Source organism: Triturus cristatus, chromosome 7, assembly GCF_964204655.1.
Source record: "Triturus cristatus chromosome 7, aTriCri1.1, whole genome shotgun sequence".
In the NCBI taxonomy this organism is placed as follows: Eukaryota; Metazoa; Chordata; class Amphibia; order Caudata; family Salamandridae; genus Triturus; species Triturus cristatus.
Window position 1 is genome coordinate 1,615,295,205 of NC_140590.1, and position 21,287 is coordinate 1,615,316,491.

The 21,287-nt window shown below is 46.4% G+C and overlaps 1 protein-coding gene and 2 long non-coding RNA genes across 4 annotated transcripts in view; 2 read left to right on the forward strand and 1 right to left on the reverse strand.

Annotated features, from left to right (window-relative positions):
- The window catches only part of LOC146812517 (uncharacterized), a 59,698-nt gene extending 40,128 nt beyond the window's left edge, over nucleotides 1-19,570 (forward strand). The window contains exon 2 of the long non-coding RNA XR_014966869.1: nucleotides 19,530-19,570. This is a non-coding gene — a long non-coding RNA (uncharacterized LOC146812517). The remainder of the gene's footprint in view (nucleotides 1-19,529) is intronic.
- Nucleotides 1-21,287, forward strand: part of LOC146812512 (uncharacterized) — a 480,077-nt gene that overhangs the window by 382,348 nt on the left and 76,442 nt on the right. The window lies entirely within an intron of this gene.
- Nucleotides 1-21,287, reverse strand: part of LOC146812516 (targeting protein for Xklp2-A-like) — an 89,196-nt gene that overhangs the window by 44,117 nt on the left and 23,792 nt on the right. The gene's annotated exons all lie outside the window — the stretch shown is intronic.

Sequence of the window (21,287 nt, forward strand, 5' to 3'; positions counted from 1 at the left end):
ACTGGTTGTAAAAGTGAATGCTTTTTGTGACCAGTATATAGATAACATCTGGGCCTGGACAGTTTAAAAACTTGGTACTTTGAGAGGGTAGCAAGCCGGATGAAACTCCTTGTATTCTCATATAGGAAACTACTTGTATTTAAATGTCTGTTCTGCAATTTTTTTGATGCAGTATTAATTTCTAATTAAGAGTGGTAAGCTAATTTTGTAGGTATGCAGGTAAGCAATCCTAAATGCAGATGACCCCACACTTTCAGGATAAGCTGAGAGAGAATGTATTCTGCAGCCATTGTACTGGTGAGGAGAGGTGAAGCCAGTCAATACAATCCACAGTGCAATAATCGTCAAATACATCTAATGGGACTGCAAACAAATCAACAAGTCCCATCAGGTCTGTCTGTATAACCCATTACATAACTAGGGCCTAGTTTTTCTCTCCTTACTTACCTTGGTACCTTAGCCATCATGTCTTCCATGTTGAGTACACTAAACAATTTCCTCTTTTTTCAAAGTCCATCAGTTAACAATCCAAACGGCCATTTTGCCTGCTCAGAGTTAATGCGGATGCACAGCTTCTATTCAGTCTTTAATATTATTCATTCAATTAAAGAACACGCACAGGTAAAGGCAATTGGGAAGAGCGTGACTGTTACTGCAACCATAAGGAGTGGCTTGCTTGCTTCCGATGTTACAGTAAACAGCTTTGCATCACTCTAATCTAGATGTCACTGCTTGAGTCCAGGAAGTAACTCAATTGTACGGTCACATTCTCGCCTAAAATATATTTCATTCCACAAATCTAATTTTACTCGTTCTGCATTTCTGTGAAATAAAAGCGTTCGAATGTTGAAAAAAGTAGAAAACAATCTGTATAATTGATACAGTACGTGAATGCATTCATTCAATTGTACTTTAATGCTGTGTATTAATTACACGTCGCAATAACTAGCTGCAGCAACGTACTCCTGCCTACTCTATGCACGCTCCAGGATCAGAGCACGGGCACTCCGCACTGCGCCTGCGCGTCTCCTCGTTCTCTCTTCTGTCAGGGAGAAAATGGCAGCGTCCGTGTGTAGAGCCGGCGGTACAGTGGGACAAGCACTCTTATGGACCAGGGCGGCGAGTCTACAGGTTCCCAGGGAACGGGAAGGTGTGGACGCCCGTGACAGACCTAATATTTACCCGTGGGACAGGGGGAAGCTCCCATGTGGCGGGGACAGATACTTGGGTCTGAGTGTAAGGTCATCTGGGTTATGGGACTCGGCGTCTCGTAGGGCAGGGAACCGGAGGAGTGAAGGGGAAGGCTGATAGTTTCACTTTTGCAAAATGTTGTTTCAGTCAGTCGATGTAAAGTGTCCCAAGACGACCCCGAGAATGTTTCTGGTTGTATAACTTTTCTCCATCTCTGTTATTACGCACCGTGAATGGGGAAAGCGGGCCAGCCCTGTGGCTGTAGCGCCGGAGAGCCTCTCTGATGTGGCTGGGCGGCTTCGCTCGGTGGCTCCGCGCCACAGGCTACAGGGAGCTACAACAGAAACACGGGTCTAACAGGGGGGGGGGGGGGGCGGCGGTGTCGAGCGAGGTGTGCGCGCGCTTTAGGCAGCCGCGGATGCGGGGGGGGGGGGGGGGAGGGTTAGCAGCGGCGGTGTGTGCGTCTGCGCGTCTCAGAAGCACGTCCACAGACCCCGACCACAATCGCTGCGCGTGCCCTGGTCTGTCTCCCTTGAGAGGCATCTCAGCGACAATAGGTCTCGAGAGCGAGACCTAAAAAAACTGGGGCAACCTTAAGGAAAAGGGACATTTAAACAGATACTGCAACTGCATATTAACCACATTTTGAATACTCCCGGCTACAAGATTGGACCTGGAACTACAGATGTGCCGGTAGATGGCATCAGCCCCCATTGAGAATTCAGACATGGGGACAAAGCCAAATATAGGTGACCATGACAGTGTTGTCCAGCCCCACTCCAACCCCCAATTCTTTCAGCGACAAAGAAACGACTGACAAAATTGGTGTGCTGCAAAGCTAACTTGGAACCTCCTTAACTACTGAAAGTCCACTCCACAGAATGAGGAATAGAGTAATCTAGTGAATAGATCCCAGATCACAGCATAACCATTACCAAAGATCAATATCCTTCTAATACGTCTAGCCAGGTTCTCTTTAAAAGGAGGAAGAAGAAGAGACAAATAGACTTGCACAAGTTGTCCTGCAGACCAAAGAGGCAAAATGGCACTCCCAGCAGATCAGTGAACCTAGACAGTAATGTCGGACGAAAACATGGACAGAAGCCCTCAGACCTGGATGATGTCCAGGTTGGGAGCCAGGGCTGTACTTGGAGCCTCACTCTGGAGGATCGTTTGACCTGGATAAACACTGCTTAATGCAGAATAGGTTGTCTTCAGTATTGCCTTTCCTTTCTTCACAATGGTGAAACCAATAAAACCGATTAATGCATAGTTCCATTAATCCTAACAAAAACACAAGCTAACTCCGTTTAACAGGTCCACCCAGGTAGTTTTTCCTTCCGTTCATGACTGTGGTGGAAATATAAAAAAAAATAAAAAAATTTAACGTATTAAAGATCTCACATCAGGCCAAAACTTGTTCCTGTCATTTTCACTCGTGTATGTTGTGGATTGAACCCAACGATTGTTGTGCAATTGTCTCTGTACATGTGCCTCTTGTTTATATATGTTGCATTCAAGACCATTAACGGTGGCTGGTCTTCAGAGGTGGGCAATTTGTGAGACCGTATAGGAAACCTCATAAGGGTTCCCCTATCATTCTTACTTTTTGGATACCATCGGTAGTGGTGCGGCAGCATACACCCTGCCACAGAGACTCTGTTTAAGCTTTTTGAAGGGTAGCCTCCACACTATCTTCTACCTTTATATAAGGACTTTTTATTAAACACTAGGTTAGTATCATGTCCTTTGACGATGACAGAAGAGATGGCCACGGATCTCTTTAGCTCTAAACATTCCACTAATGATTCTAGTAAAACCAAGGCTACTGGACAGGTAGGTCTCAAATCAAAATTTCAGAGGCTGGAAAGGCTTAAAATAACAAACAAAAAAAAAAGCGATGGTCCAAATGGTGAGACGGGGTCACTTAAAAAAAGATACTTGGATAATAAGAGGATTCCTAGAGGACAGAGAATGCTTACATTCCCTGATTTCAATGACTTGGACCCAGATTTACTGACTGGGAGGAAAATTTACAGAATTCCTCTTTTACAATGATGAAAGTATTGATCCAGCACTCAGATAGGAAATGTGCTAAACTCAGGGAGTAAATCAAGAGTTTGAGAGATCAAGGACCTCGGGCTTAAAGAAGCCACCGACAAGAACTACGTTATTCTCAAAGAACAGACAGTCAAACATCAGAAACTGGTTAAAGAGCGCAAGCTAACTAAAATCGGGAGAGACGATGGGGACTACACCAGAGGACAGATTTACATGTTTGCCAGACGTTTTGATGACATAGTTACTGTCAAACCAGTTGCAAACATACCCCAGGATGCTATTAGGCGTCTCGAGCGCAATCAGTAGCTCTGATGTCTCTTCTATAAAGGAAGCAGGACCAAGTGGAGCCAATGAAACCAGAGTACAGCTAAATAGCTCAGCGACTTTTTTTTTTTTTTTAAGAAGAGTTTCAACGCTTTAGAATAGGAAACAGACTAAAAAAGCCCAACACAAGATCAGAAGGGGGGGGGGTGGGGTGGGAGAAGAAAGAACAGACACAAAGGAAGGTGTTCAGACTCGAAATCAGAAGAGAAGGCAGAACAGGCAATAGGGACGGATACAACAGGACCATCTAAAACTAATGCGCTACCTATGACTGACAACTTGGTTGCTAATCTTTCTGACTACATATTGAATGAACACTCATTATCTGCCCTTAACAAGGGGTTGGGTTTTTGTCCTGTTAACTAAGGAAATTTCTCTGACATACATGTTGACTTATTCAAGTTCACAAAACAGGCTAAATTGAAATGTCTTTTTTTTTTTTACACCATCAATAAACCATCCAGCACAAGCAATTCGGTTTCCTCTGGAGTGCGTCTCATTAAAGATGTTTCTCTGTTGCTCTCATTGAAGAATGAAAATGTACAGTCTGTTGAAGTGATGGATGACTTGTGTATAGCACAAGACTACACGACAGAGCGGTCTACATTTACGTAATAAGTTCACTCCACAGGGAGCCCATCTCAACAGTATCTAAGTTTCCAATCACCAGGTCACTCTTGACCTCCATGAACTAGAGGACATAAAAAATTATCACACAAAACCTTTGTTAAAGACAACCATAGCAAGGTAGAGAGAAACTCCTCGTCTAAGATCAGGAACAACAACAACGATCTTACAGTACGGGAAGCGGACAAAGGGGGTAACATTGTACTGATGAACATAAGAGACAATGAATCTGAGGTATATAGGCAGCTATCCAATACAGTGCATTACAAAAAAAAAAAATTGCATGCCAACCCATTTGCCTGCGCGTCTGTTGTGATCAATGATAAACTGAATCATTGGAGAGAGATTGGTCTCTTGTCTAAGAGGAGTATACATTTCTACGGGTGGACCACCCTAGACATCCTTGTGTATTTTCGGTAAAAGATACAAACCAGGAGAAATTTCCACCAGGTAGACCAATTATCTCCAGCATAGGTTCCCCAACGGAACCAATGGCCCAGTTCGTAGACTCCTTTCTCCAACCAATGGTATGCAATCTCCCGTCCTACATTAAAAGACACTACCAACCTACTTAATAAATTAGATGGTCTTGCAAGGGCAGATTCATTGTGGCTCTGCACTCTAGATGTAGAGTCCCTTTAGACTTGTATAAGAGAGGACTTTGGTTGTAGAGCTAGAGCATTTTTTGTCATCACGATGAGCTAGCCATTATGACCACAGCAAAAGGTTACTGGACATGATTGCCCCGATTCTGAACAACAACTATTTCCTCTATGATGACACCTGCTTTAAACTACAGGGGACTGCACTAATTTATTAATGGGGAGGGTGGAATTGGTGTACGCCTGGGCCCCGGCAGCTGCAGCTTGGACTAAGTCCATCAATTTTTGGGGGAGCTACATGGACGATATTTTGATCATATGGTCCCAGACAGAAACTGCCTATAAATCATATTTTGCACATCTGAAAAGTAATTCATTCAATTTAAAATTTACTAGGATGATGTCCCAATCCAAGATCCAATTTTTTGACTTGTTATATGTGCAGAACAACATTTTGCAAAGTACCCTATTTAGGAAAGAGGCAGCGGTCAACAGTTTGTTACATTCAGAGTTCGCATCCCTCCAGTACCAAGAAAGCAATCCCCTATGGGGAGTTGGTACGGATTAAGAGAAACTGCAGTGAAGAAAAGCGATACAGAATTCATAGTCCGGAAGAACAAGTTACTTACCTTCGGTAACGCTTTTTCTGGTGGATACAGTATCTGGCTATAGATTCCTCACCTAGTGAATATCCCTTGCGCCAGCAACATTCGGAAACTTTTGTAGCAGTCCACGCCAATGAGGTCGAAGACGACGTCACAGAGACACGGCTCCGCTCGCGACTCCGCTGACTTCACCGGCTCCATAAGACGACCTCGTCGGCGTGATGACGTCAGATCCGCCCCTTTTTTCCGTGCCTTCGAGGCACACGGACGGACTGACAGCAATATATATATATATAACCCAACCATACTACTTGAGTAATAATGTCAGCTGTAGAATTACAAGAAAGGGAGGAGGCGGCGCTTTTGATATTTACTGATGCAACAACTGTCGTTCATATGAGTTCTGCTTCGGTGGGTAGTGCCAAAATCTCTGATGTGACGGCGCGCCTGAGGAGACTGGAGAAGCTGAAGCGCTCAGAATTGTCAAAATGGTGGGAAGCCAAATCATTACAGCGTTATCTTGAGGTCAAGAGGATTCCAAGAGGACTTAGGATACTGGTGGCACCCACCTACGAGGACCCCAATCCTGAAATGCTAAGGGAATGGGCGGACAACAACCAAGAAGCTTCTAGCAGAATGTTAGCTATCCTTGTTAAATACGCAGAAATTGATCGCGCCAAGATCCTGGAGGAAATTAGCCAGATTTTGCTAATACTGGAGAAAGAATCAGACCAGGACGTAATCACTAAATTCATGGGGGGGGAATGAAAGACCGCCTATCCAAACTGGAAAATACAATCAAGGAAAGGAAGGCGCTAAAGTTTCGGCGTGACAAAATTGATTATGATCGAGGTCAGATCTACACTTTTGCTAGGAAGTTTGACAATCTGCGCAAACAAAAACTCAGTGCTGCCAGCGGTAACAAGAATCAACAATCTGATCCGAGCAGTCTACAAAGTTCAGAGTTGGATACGGACTTGGAAGAAGGGCCGAGCAGTGGAGCACAAATTCCTACAGTCATTGATGAATTCGATTTTTTAAGAGAGGAAAGACGGTTCAATCTGCGCCCGCGCCCATTGCCAAATGCAAGGCCTCCAAGAGGAAGAGGCAGCGACGGCGCAAAGCAATTCAAACGGTGGCAACAAGAAATCAATGAAAACCAACAAGTAGAGCTGAACAAGGCCGCCACAGTCATTAACCTCACAGACATTGTACTATCTGATAAGGAACAAGATATCTTGAAATTGGGTTTATCTTATTGTCCTAGAGCTGATATCAACTATGTTCAGACCAGAGTGGACATTTTCAAGTTTACAAGAACGCTAAAGCTTAAAAAAAATGTTTTGCACCTAAACGTTCGGCAGGACAAAGCAAAGGGTTACCAGCGGATGTATCTGCCGAATTAGCAGTGGATGATATGAACCTGATGATGGTAATGGCAAACTTGAATAATGACACTGGCCAGGATACATCTACAGCGCAGAAGTGCCCAGTACGCTGCAGCAGGCACTTGACCTAGTGCACAATGAAAACTTGAACATTGAGCAAAGGGCACCTACCAGTTTTAAGCTGAAATCCAAATTCACCCCAATGACCAGCAGGGACTCTGTAGATGTGTACCATGATCTAGTGGTCAATGATGTTAAGAATCTATGTTGCACATTAAAAGCAAAAAAACAATCGTTTACTCAGCGTGATAAAGAGTACCATGCGTTAGTGAAAAAATTGACTAATAACGATGCATGTATTGTCCGTGATGCGGACAAAAGGGGGCAATGTGGTCCTGTGGGGAAAAGACCAATACCTCAAAGAAGCGTACAAGCAACTCAACAATAAATCGAACTATGTGAGAGTTAGCATGAGTACGATGAGTGCCAGCCATGAAAAGTATAATGATCTGTTGCTGGATTGGTTTAGGCATGGTTTAATCAGTAACGATGAAATGTTATTTTTGAAAATCAGTAATCCAACAACACCGGTATTATACTTAATACCCAAAGTGCATAAGAACATGGTAAACCCCCCGGGCAGGCCGATTATTTCGGCAATTGCCAGTGCCCTTGAAAATACCTCCAAGTATGTTGATTACTTCTTAGCTCCCATGGTGAAGAAGCTCCCGTCCTTTATTCAGGATACGGGTGACTTCCTGCGCAAAATTTATGACATACCGTGGGAACCAGATTACTTACTGATGACAGTCGATGCCACAACCCTCTACACGAGCGTCAGGCACACAGATGGCCTTAATGCCGTAAAACATTATTTGGGAGAAAGACCGTTACAGTTATGGCACCACACTCAGATGCTGTTAACAATGATCTCTACTTGCCTAAGCAACAAATATTTTCTTTTTAATGGTGAATTGTTTCATCAGATATGCGGGTCTGCGATGGGCACCTGCTTCGCCCCCAGCTATGCGAATTTGCATATGGGCTGGTGGGAGGAGCAGGTGGTCCAAACAGTTTCCTAAAGAATGGCAGGATAACGTGATATTTTGGTGTCGTTACATAGACAACCTTTTTGTTGTCTGGAAAGGATGCCAAGAGAGTGCCAGCAATTTTGTTAATGGTCTACAGGTCAACAACCTGAACCTAAGGCTAACACATGACATTAGCAAGACCAATGTCAATTTTCTGGATGTGACTTTTTTTTTTGAAAACCTTTATTGACATTTCAATCAATTACACGTATGGGCCTACAACCCCCGGGGCCGGCCGCTAGACAGTCCGAATAGCAGAAAGCAAGTCTATCACAGTCAGCACCTCGGGGTGCAAAATCTCGACGTTAGCATACTCTCAGTCTCTGAACGGCCCAAATAGGAGACAAGGATAATAAAGGTTTACATTTTATAATAGAAGAGGATGAAAGGATCAGGCGCCAAACAGTTTCCCAGCAGCGAAAAATGGCAGGCAGAATGATGAACGTAAACAATAAACAGCAGTCTATCTAGGCAATGGCGCTGAAACAGGAAGTTCAGGATGTGAAGGATTGACACGGCCATTTGCGCCTGCAACCCCCCTGCCCCAAGACCCAGGAAACTCCACGGGAATTATAGCACTCCGGAAACAGCAGTGAGGATGTGACTGTTTTTATTGCTAATGACAAACTAGAGACCAACCTGTACCGCAAAGCCACGGATGGCAATACCTTGCTGCATGCCTCCAGCTTCCACCCAAAGAACTTGGTGAGAAGTATTCCCTATGGCGAATGCCTTAGGGCTATGAGGAATTGCAGCAACACTCAAGATTTGAATGTAGAACTGGGGTGCTTAAGGGAACGCTTTCTAGCAAGAGGATATCCCCGGGCATGGGTCGATATAGCAGTTGTGAAAGCACAAAAGAAATCGAGGGAAGAAATACTCTTTAGCCGGGAGCAGAAGCCAGATATGCAAGCTACTGCCAATGAAGATCAGTGTAGATTAATCACTAACTTTAACACCCAAGAGGGCAGCTTGCGTAAGATCCTACAAAAACATTGGCATATTATTGCCAATGACCCTATACTGAAGAAATTAGTGGGACGTAAACCCCTAATTACCTTCAGAAAAGCTAAATCCCTGAAACAATCCCTGGTCTCCAATATGCTACCACCGACCCAGGCGCAGGCGCCCAAAACTTGGCTTAAAAGAAAGGATGGTTTTGCCAAATGTGCAAAATGCAAGGCGTGTATTCATGGCAAATACACATCTACTTTCTCAGGAGGCCTATTGCCCCATGAAAACAAGATTAGGGGCCAGTACTCCTGCAGGACGGATTTTGCTGTCTATGTGCTGCGGTGCCCATGTGGCCTCCAGTACGTGGGCAGCACGATCCTGCCTGTACATAAGCGTATCCTTCAGCACTTAAGGGCCATCAAGAATGGAGATAAAACATACCCTGTGGCAAGGCACTTTGATCAGTACCACAATAGAAACACCGTGGGTTTGGAGTACTCTGTAATCGATGCAGTCCCTATGAGCGTAAGGGGAGGTGATCAAGTGAAAAGATTGAGACAATTAGAGTCAAGTTATATCATACGTCTCAATACAAAAATTCCTGAAGGCCTCAATATTGAAGAGGACTTCCCCACACACCTATAAACCCATTCCCGCCGCTCTCCCTAGCTTGATTTTAACTTAATTTGAAGATTCAATATGTTAAGAACTTATTTTAATTATAGCACAAGCACTTTATACAGACTAATGTAATTTAGAGGTGGTCTCAATGAATTGGCTCATGATTTTAGACCAGTGCCAAGCCTGCCCACTTGGACCTGACTCTTCGTAACCGTGGCTTATCTGTATTGTTTGTACTAATTAGTCTATTGCGGCAATAGCCCACTGGGGCTGTCCATGCATTGATAACAATGTTATATCCATGGTTCGAATCTCTTTATCTCAATTTCATTTACAAATGTGAATTGTTTGCCTTAAGTTTAGAAATTGGTACAATAATTACTGTATACAATTTATAAGCGGCGTTGAGGCATGAAATTGTGTGTATAACTTATCGACTGTCCATAATTGTAACCATGAGCCATTACATGAGCTGATTCTGCAGGGAACTACCAGTCTGTTTACACTATCTATTATTTTGTAGTTCATCACGTATCACGTAATCACTGTTTGTTTAAAGGTGGCCAAAAACTTTATGCGAATTGTTAGTGAACAAGCCTGTTCCACAGGCGAAACGCGTCTTAACGTTTGTGCTGACAAAATAAATCTGTGCGCAACAGACAAGGCGTCGACTTTCCTTTTTTCAAAAGGAATCTTTTGCTGAGATTTTCGGGCCGGGCTTTGGCGGTCCGTTCGTCGACACGCCCTCTGTTCTGGAGGCGGTGGGCAGATCAGAGCACCTGGAGAAGGAAAAGAATATATATATATATATATATAAATAATTACCTACTGGCGGTCGCCAGTAGGTAGTTATAGTTAGGACCCTGTTTCCATAGGAAAACCGCAACATTCTATTTGGAATAACTTTGGCGCCGGTCGACAAATCCTCGCGAAATTTTCAAAATAGGTGGGGCGCTACGCTCCGCTCCTACCCTGAAAGTCTCGGGGGGATTCGTCAAGCAGGGGCTGAGAAAAAAGGGGGGTCCCAAAACGCGTTTTTCCCCATGCATTTTTCCATAGGACCTTTAGACACAGCTACAGCCCGAACGGCTGAACAGAGTTACTTGAAATTTGGCAGAGAGGTAGTCCTCAGGTCAAGGAAGTGCCTTTTGTAGGTCTGGTGTAAATCTGTTCAGTAGTTCCTGAGAAAATAGCATTTAAAATCAATATATATCTGTGGCAGCTTACGGTGCGCTTACGGTAAGCTTACCGTACGCGTACGGTGACGTGCGCGAGCGCGATCCTGATTGGCTGTTAGATCTTAGTAAACATTCGAATCGGTCGAAACCAGGAAGCGGCGGCCGCCATTTTCTCTCTCGCACTCTGAGGGGGGTGAGGAAAAACAAAGGCAAAAAACATGTGAAGGGGCTGTTTAGAAAGCTCCTAACCACCTAGCCTTGATGAAGGTGTCCCCAAAGAACCCCCAAGGCCAAAAAGTCAATTTTATTTTTTTTCGAAAAATCGCCGATTACGCTTACCGTACTTGTACGGTAAAAAGTATTAAAAAAAAAAATTGCCACACTCTCCACACCCCGTGTACAAATGGTGCCTGAAGGGCACCAATTGTGCACGGCATATATAATTAACGAAAATTTAAAAGATTACCATTCACAACGAAGCGCATAATATGTCCCACATGTGCGCACGGTGCGCGAAGCGCATCGTGCGTACATGGCCCATCCAGCGTAACGTGGGCACGCGGTGCGCGTAGCGCACCGCGTGCCCACCGTGCGTGCACGGCGCTGTGTAAAGTGGGCGCGCGGTGCGCGAAGCGCACCGCGTGCTCACTGTGCGCGCATGGAACGAACTGCGTTAAGTGGGCGCGCACGCCACGAATGGCGTAAAGTAACTTAGCATTTAAAAAACCGTACAAATTCACTGAAAAAAAATATAGGTTTCACACACGTTATAGTTAGGAATTCGCATTTAAAAAAACCTTGCAAATTCACTGAAAAAACCATAGGTTTCACACAGGTTATAGTTAGCTGGACATTTTACTCGTAAAAAACCAATGAAATTCCCCCGTTCTAGTTAGTGCAGGCAACTATAACTCACGCGACCGCAATCCTCTGCTGATGCTAATACTGTATTTAGACACTTATTTGCCCATGTCTTCTTCCATTAAATTTTAGCTATACATATATTACAAATATTTTTTTTTCATAAAGACACATATGTCATCAGCAGAGGATTGCGGTCGCGTGAGTTATAGTTGCCTGCACTAACTATAACGGGGGAATTTCATTGGTTTTTTACGAGTAAAATGTCCAGCTAACTATAACCTGTGTGAAACCTATGGTTTTTTCAGTGAAATATATATATATATATATATATATATATATATATATATATATATATATATATATACATACACACACACACAGTACATGATATGCAAATCAACACACAGTGTGGAAAATAAATAACAAGGCACAAGAAAAACAATGCCCTTGACAGTAACCAAACATTTTGAAATACCATCAACAGAATTGCAGGTATAGAAGGATGGACAACGGGGAGGCGGGTGGGTCAGTGAGGAATCCACAGGCAGATACTGTATCCACCAGAAAAAGCGTTACCGAAGGTAAGTAACTTGTTCTTCTGATGGACACATCTGCCAGTGGATTCCTCACCTTGTGAATAGATTCCACAGCAGTCCCCACTCCCGGAGGAGGGTGTCCATCCCCCTATACCAGAAAGTCCTGAAGGACGGATCGAGCAAAGTGTCCGTCCCTCCTCACCTCTGTGTCCAAGCAATAATGTTTTGCAAAGGTGTGGAGGGAGGCCCAAGTTGCCGCCCTATAAATGTCCTCCACAGGAACACCCCTAGATAAGGCAGATGTAGAAGACTTTGCTCTGGTAGAATGAGCCCTCAAACCCTCCGGAGGCTCCTTACCAGCTAGGGAGTAGCATATCTTGATGCATAGTACAATCCATCTGGAAAGGGTGCGCTTGTGCACCGCACGACCCTTCCTGCAGCCAGCAAAGCCCACAAAGAGCTGGTCATCAATCCTGTAGTCTTTTGTCCTGTTCAGGTAAAAGCTCACCGCCCTCTTAGGGTCCAAGCGGTGAAGTCTCTCCTCCTCCTTGGAAGGGTGAGGGAGGGGGGGGGGGGGGGGGGGGGGAGGATAGAAAGAAGGAAGTGTAATGGACTGCCCCAAATGGAAGGGAGTTACCACCTTAGGCAAAAACGCAGCCCTGGTCCTGAGTACCATTCGTTCAGCATGAATGGTCAAGAATGGGGGTTTCGAACTTAGAGCTTGAAGCTCACTTACCCTCCTTGCCGAGGTGATTGCGACAAGGAATACCGTCTTAAAAGACAAGAGCCTCAGGGGACACTTGTGTAAGGGCTCGAAGGGAGAACCCATAAGATAGGTTAATACAAGGTTCAAGTCCCATTGAGGCATAATAAAGGGAGCTGGAGGAAACTCGTTTGTAAGGTCCTTTATAAAAACGAAGAATAGGAGACTTGAACAGCGACGGCTGATCCGGCAAACAAAGGAAAGCCGATAGAGCCGACAAATATCCTTTCACAGTAGCCACAGCAAAGCCTTGCTGGGCAAGAGAAAGGGCAAACTGTAAAATATTAGAAAGACGAGCCTTCAAAGGATCAATGGACCTCTCCACACCAGAGATCAAATTTAGACCACCTATATGAATAAATAGATTTGGTGGAGTGTCGTCTGGCCGATAAAATAACATCCACCACATCCGGTGGGAGAGAGAATGAATTCAGGTTGCCCCGTTCAATCTCCAGGCATGAAGGTGTAAGCTCTGGAGGTGGGGGTGTAGAACCTGCCCCTCCGACTGCGAGAGGAGGTCTGCCCTCAGAGGGAGACGGAGCGGAGGGCACGAGGAGAGGTGGAGAAGATCTGTGTACCACACCCTTCTTGGCTAATCCGGGGCAATCAATATGACTTGGGCCCGGTCTTGGCGAACCTTCCTCAGAACCCGAGGAATCAAGGGTATGGGAGGAAACGCGTAAAGGAGTCGTGAGCCCCAACTCAACTGAAACGCGTCCCCCAACGCTCCCTGCATCGGATACTAGAGACTGCAGAATAACGGGCAGTGAGCATTCTCGTGAGTGGCGAACAGGTCCACCCGAAGAGCCCCCCCCACATCCGAAAGACGTGACGAACTACCTCCGGATGAAGCCTCCACTCGTGATCGGCGGAGAACTGCTGACTGAGACTGTCCGCACGTACGTTCAGCACCCCGGCCAGATGATTTGCCATAAAACAAATCCGATGGTCCTGAGCCCAGGACCACAGACGCAGAGACAAAGAGACCCCACTCCTCCCTGTTTGTTTATATACCACATTGCGGTAGTGTTGTCCGTCAGGACTTGAACCGACGGACCGCGAAGGGAAGGGAGGAAGGCCTTCAGCGCCAAACGTATCGCCCATAACTCCAGAAGGTTGATGTGAAGCAACCTTTCCTCTGGAGACCAAAGACCCTTGATCTCCAGATCCCCCAGATGAGCACCCCACCCTAAGGTGGATGCATCCGTTATCACTGTGGCCACCGATGGAGGAAGATGAAAGGGCTTTCCTTGAGACAGATTGCCCTCCACACTCCACCAAGACAGATCCGCTGCAGCTTCTCTGGAGATCCTCAGACTCCCTGAGATCTCCCTTGTGCTGATACCACTGCTTGCGGAGGCACCACTGGAGTGCCCTCATGTGCCAGCGTGCATGGTTGACCAACAGGATGCAGGAAGCAAACAGACCGAGCAGGCGAAGGACCTTCAGAACTGGAACGACCTCTCCGTTGTAAAATAAAGGAATCATTTCCTGAATGTCGAGAATCCTTTGAGGAGGAGGGAATGCTCGACACACAGTAGTGTCCAGTACCGTACCTATGAACAGGTTGCGCTGAGAGGGCACCAGGTGAGATTTGGGCACGTTTATTGAAAAACCCAAGTTGTACAACAGTTGAGTTGTATCCCGCAGATGATGCAACACCTTCTCCGACGACTCCGCTTTGATCAGCCAGTCGTCCAGATAGGGGAAAACTGAGATCCCTGACCTTCTGAGATGGGCTGCCATCACCTTCGTGAAGACCAGAGGTGCAGAAGTAAGACCAAACGGTAGGACCGCAAACTGATAATGTTGCGACCCTACCGTGAAACGGAGATACTTTGTGCAACTTCAGGATTGGGATGTGAAAATACGCATCCTGCAAGTCGATGGACACCATCCAGTCCTCCTGATTCAGCGCTTGCAGAACCTGAGCAATGGTGAGCATCTTGAACTTCTTGCTTTAGATAAAGATTCAAGATTCTGAGGTCCAATATCGTCCGTAACCTGCCGTCCTTTTTCGGAATCAGAAAATACCGGGAGTAGCATCCCTGACCCCTCTCCTGCTCTGGAACCACCTCTATCGCACCTTTCTGAAACAACTTCAGGACTTCCTCCTGCAGGAGAAGACGGTGGTCCTCCGAGCAAGCCCCTTGACAAGGAGGGTAATTTGGAGGGAATTCCCGAAAGGGAAGGGCGTACCCATTTACTACAAGATGTAGAACCCAGAGATCTGTAGTTACAGATTCCCAATCTTGTAGAAAATGGGTAAGCCGGCTCCCCACAGGACCAGCATGATCCGGAATGTCGGATCTAGGGCTGTTTTTCGGAGGTGGGAGGTGAAGAGGAGAGCTGACGGCCACGTGTGCGACCCCCGATTCTTCCTCTAACCTCTCGACGAGGAACTTTGCTGCTGTTGCAGCTGCAGAGTCTGCCTATAGGTACGAAAAGATGTTATTCCAAAACCTCTGTACCTCTTAAAAGACCCTCTCGACTGAGACTGGAGTCCCAAAGATTTAGCAGTTGCCTTGCTCTCCTTGAATCTTTCCAGAGCAGCATCTGCCTTTTTCCCCAAATAGGCCAGACCCATCAAACGGTAGATCCAATAGGGTTGACTGTACATCTTGAGAGAACTCCGACCTTCTCAACCAAGCACTTCTCCTAGTTGCAACAGACGACCCCCATGATCCTTGCAACAGAATCCGCAGTGTCCAGCCCACTTTGGATCACTTGCCGCGCAGCCGCCTGAGCATCAGCCAAGATGTCGTTAAATCCAGATCTATCATCCTCAGGCAATTTCGGCACCAGTTTCTTAGCAGAGTCCATCAGCGCGTGAACATAGCGTCCCAAGAGACATGTGGCGTTAGTCGACTTCAAGGCCATGCTGGCAGATGAAAACACCTTCTTTGCCGACTGGTCCAGCCTTTTTGCCTCTCTATCCCCAGGGACCTGTGGAAAAGCCCCCTTAGACTTTCCAGAACAAGCCGCTTGAATTACCAGGCTCTCAGGTGACGGATGAGACGACAAAAATTCAGGATCTCCTAGCGATAGTCTTTGAGACCGCAGGAGCAGAAAAAGGTTTGCGCCACACCTCCAATACAGGTTCCACAATGGCCTCATTAAAGGGAAGCAGAGGCTCTGATACCGCCGTTGGAGAATGCAACACTTCAGTCAAAATGTTTGACTTAAACTCTGTTGTAGGAAGCTGGAGATCAAGCAACTCCGCAGCTCTCCTTATGACGACTGCATGGTAGGGTGCGACATCCTTGGATGGCTCATCAGATGGCGGAGTAATCTCCCACTCAGGAGACAGGTCCAAGCCACTAGCTTCCTTAAGCTCGTCAAAAACCTAATCAGACTCCACCAATTCTCCATCCTCCGCCTCCTCCTGAAGGTATCTCTGCTCCTCAATAATCCTCCGAGTCTCCCTCCTGGAGCGAATTCGAATCGTCGGCGGTGCCGTAATAGACTCCGACGGCGCCGGTGGAGCCATCGGCGTCGAACGTGGATCCAGCGGAGCCATCGGCGTCGAACGAGGTCGAGCCTGCGAAGATGGAAGCGGCATCGACGTTCTCGGAGCCGGAGGATTCCAAGACGGCGTCGCTGGATAAAATGGATAGAAAGGGGCCTGAGGATACACCTGCGGCACCCCTAAGTTAAAGGCCAAAGGACCCATCGGACCCGTAGGTGCACCAGGGGCATACATGGCACGAGCAAATACCCCATACATCGCATTTAAGTAATGCGAGGGGTCCTGACCTGGCCCAGGAAAGGCAGGATACTGGTCAGGCCCCACTGGACTCGGGCCAACCGGCGCCGACGGTGAGTTCAATGGCGTCGCAGGCTCACCCGGGGCTTGAAGTTCTTCCGGGGCCGGAGATGGAACAGGCGTCGGAGTCCGGACTGGAACTGGCGAAGCCGGAGACAAAAGAGACCACTGGAGATGAAGGACCAGCAGGCGAACCCGGCACAGGAGAAGGAGAGACGGAGTCCCTTCGACATCGAGCCGGTGACTTCGGCGCCGTGCTCTTGTCAGAATGGTGCCAAGAGGAGTGCCTTCTCTTCTTCTTGTGCTTCTTAGCTCTCGAAGCATGCCCCAAAGTAGACTTCGACCTCGATCGAGACCTCGATCTCCTCCTCCCTCTCTTCTCTTTCTTCATCTTGGCAATAAAGAGTTTTGCCTCCCGTTCTTTCAGAGCCTTTGAGCTCATTTTATGGCAGCTGGTACAGCCACCCACATCGTGGTCAGAGGATAAACACCACACACAGTCCTCATGTGGGTCAGTGATGAACATATGCTTGCCACACTCCCGGCAAGGCTTAAATCCAGACTTCTTCGTCGACATCTTCAAAGAAGACAGGAAACAACAATGAAAATACACAAAGTATCCATGACGCCAACAGCGATTCCCGAAATCCGTTGGCTTCGACAGCGCGGAAAAAAAGGGAACTGACGTCATCACGCCGACGAGGTCTTATTATGGAGCCGGTGACGTCAGCGGAGTCGCGAGCGGAGCCGTGTCTCTGACGTAGTCTTCGACCTCATCGGCGTGGACTGCTACAAAAGTTTCCGAATGTTGCTGGCGCAAGGGTTACTCACAAGGTGAGGAATCCACTGGCAGATGTATCCATCAGAATAAAAAAATAAAATTAAAAATAAACCACAACTACTGAGGCGACGTGGATACAGGGATCCTGTACTTTCACCAGCAGTTGAGAGAGCTAACAGACGAACACCCTGATACTAACTAGAGAAAGGCCTAACAAAGAAAGTTTGTCGTTCATTACGACCAACTCTACTATGAACCAAGAGTGGTTTAAAATACTCAAAAACCATTGGCACTTACTGAAGGGAGTACCCGGAGTGGGCCATCTCTTGCAGGATAATCCTAGTATGGTGTATAGAAGATGCAGGACTATTAGAGAGGAAATGTGTCCTAGTTACACACGACCTAGCAAAAAAGGTGCAGGACACCTGGCTGACCCGACCGTCGGATTTTACCCTTGTGGCGGGTGCAATGTCTGCCACTTAGGACAGACCACTAAGACTCTCAAAGTCAACACCAACAGGTCATACACTATCAGACACTATTAACTGACATGATTTGTAATCTATGTGATCATATGTGTACGTGGGAAAGTCTATGTAGGCAGTAAGGTACTTCCCCTTAAAACATGCACTAAACATAGAAGAGCGTGTCTAAACAGACTCTTCGTATGCACTAGTGTCCCATGCGTGTACCTCAAGCAACAATAGGTGTAATTTTAGATTTCACGTGATTGATCGCTTACCCAATATGCAGAGGGGAGGAGATAGGAAACTGCTTTACGCCCACTAGAAGCAAAATGGATCTGTAGGTGGAGATCCACAACTCAGGGACTTAACTTGGATACGGAACTCCATTACTTCCTATAACTGTTTATAGGTTGGTAGAATGATAAGACTTGCAAATGTGTTCCCCAAAACCAAACTAGGGAAGATCATTTTTTGTGATCTGAGGGAAGATAATTTGTGATCTGACCATTTCTGTTATGGCTTAACGCTAGATATAAATAGTACCATGTACATTAATGCTTTGTAACATCAAAAAAATGGTGAGAATCAAAAGGCATGCCTTCAGCTCACATCTTATGCTCTTCTAGTTCTTCCGTAATCTTCATTCGCCTCTGTCAATTTTGGTTACTTTAGTTGGCCTCATTCTTTTCATATGGATGAGTATAGGGCAATTTAAGACATTTTGTGCACCGCCCCTGTAATCCTCAGACAATTGAGTAAAATGTGTCCTAAATAGTTAATTTGGCGCTATTTGTTTTGATTATTTTATGATCTTATGAAGCATCTGGCCCTCATATCTTTCAGTTGGTGCACTTTAAGTATAGGCACTACTTTTATTCCCGAAGTGCAACATCCATAGAGTTTGTTTATGAGACATTCCCAAATACTCCACACGTCCTATTGGGGTGGAGGTTTTTATAGTTTACATCAGACTGATGGACTACGTTAGATTGTATCATTTTAATGGGCTTCATATAATTTGGAATGGAATACTCTAATTTCCCCGTAGCTTAGAATACCAGTGTTACTATATCCACCTGTGTCAATCCTGCGCAAGTGATAATTAGAATGAATTTCAGCGGGTAATATGTTGACGATGGGGTGAGCATTAAAATACATGCATGTTCATTAGACACGAGGCTTATTGGTTGCATAATTTGATAAACAAAGGTTGATTTGAGACGTAACCTAATAGTCATGTTTCTTTAAAATTGTAGTGAACCCCTGACGAAGTGCCAAGAAAGGCACGAAATGCATTGGGTGACGGGAAAGTATCTAATCGAGGAGTACCTATGTAACATTCCATGCTATAGAATAAGGCTCGATATGGCATGTCTAAAGCATTAAGGAGTTTAAATGTGAACATAGTGTGTCCAACATGTGAACTACGAACCATCAATGACTTAAAACAGGAATAAACATTTGTGATGAACTTGAGTAACTTTTGGTATCTCTGCTCTGCACTAAATGGCTGTGCGTCCGGCGTGGGGCAATTACCCGCTCCACTTTTTCCAGTCACGCCATATATCCGTCAGACCCATTGCATCTACAAACCGTTGCAGAGGGTCCCTTCCCGGCCCGACCTGTTACATGCAATTCTATCATTTACGGAGTCCAAATCAGCGTTAAAGCCTCCTTCCTGTTCCGGCAATGTCACCCCATGTAATCGAGGGGGGGGGGGGGGGGGGGGGGGGGGGGGGGGGGGGGAGAAGTGGGACATATCGAGCAGAAGTATAATGTTACTCCCTCCTACGTTCCAGAGATTGCAGCTTATCTGCCCATTTTGTCATACCATGCCTGCCCTAGTCCTAACTGAGTTGAGACCTTCACCAAAACTCCCCCCCCCCCCCCCCACCCTTGAGTCGGAAGTATAACCTGCATGTACCCGCATAGCAGATCCATAGCGATCCAACGCTTTACAATGATTCTCTCTCTCTCAAGTGAGTTTCCTGCAGGAGGACCACGTCTGGGGCAGATCTCTAGATGCTTTGTAGGACTACTGTATGCTTTATCGTACTTTCCAACCCATTCACGTTCCAGGACATGACATGACATGACATGACAAACCCCCCTCCCCTTGTGTACTTTGCCAGAGTCAGGCTCGCCTATCCCCAGTTTCCTGCATTCCCTTCTATATACACATTGACAGATCACCTGTTCACCATATCGGTCTGATCGCTGGGCATGTAATCCCCTCCCCCTTCTCACTTGTTCCACACTTCTATTCCTATGCTGTATTAGTATCTTTAGAGCAGACCCTTCCAAAACAGATGAAAACAACTGCATAAAGCTAACCCAATTCCTTAACTACCTCCTCTCTGCTACCCTACCTAGTGGGTGTAAAACTCCCGACCCCCCCAACTTACAGAGTGCCGGTCGCCCAATAATTAGCATCAACTTATTTCAGGGTGGGCTAGGTCTGACCCGAGTGTCCTTGTGCGGCTCGTCTTGCCTACGACCGTGATAGTCAGTTTTGTGCTTGAACTCCCACCCCCCCCGCACAGTTTCCCCGATCCCTTCCCAAATCCAACACCAAGCAATAGGATATCTATTGCGTTTCAACTCAGTGTTCCCGGACTGCTGTCGCGGTCAATGCTCCTTTTCTGGCTGGCGCTGCCTCTCATCATGCATGTCCGCTGCCTCATTACGGCTCTCCTCTGATCAACTTGGCGTGATGTTGCCCCCATCTTCCTGTTTCTCGCCTCCCAAGGCAAGCATCGCGCCACTGTTTGCCAGCCCTCCAGCCATTCCCACGTTTCTTCGGGCGTGTTGAAGTGCCATGTTTTCCTCTTGGCCACAACCCGGAGCCTGGCAGGGAACAACATCATATTTAAGATGTTTGGCTCAGAGCTCCCTCTTTACTGCCTCGAACGACCTATGTTGGCATCTAACTTGTACTTTGAAGTCCGGGAAGAAACAAATTACTGCATTTTCATATTTCAAGTCTCCATATGAGTGCGCAGCGTGCCGGATAGCGTCTCAGTAGTTTAGGATCCAGGCTATGATTGTGCGTGGGGGTGTGGCCGGTCGTGGCCTAGAGATCAGGGCCCTGTGGGCCCCCTCAACCACGAAGAAAATAGACATGCATTTGAGTCTCAAATGTTTAAAGGACCAAATCCTACAGGAAAAGGTAGACACTGTCCCTCTGCCCCCTCCGGCAGCCCCACCACTCTGATATTGTTCCAGCAGGCCCTCTTCTCCTGATCCTCTAACTTCGCTGCCAAAGCCGCCTGTTTAGTTAGGTGGTCTACCAGTTCTGCCAGGCTCTTTGTCGAAGTTGTGTTATATTGGCCTCAGCTGTGGAAACCTTATTGGAGATCTAGTTAAAGTCCGCCCTGAGAAGATTGACATCTGTTGTCACCGGATCCAGTATATGTGAGAAAGTGCCATCTTTCTTGCATGGTATGCCCCCCACTTCTTGCTGAATGT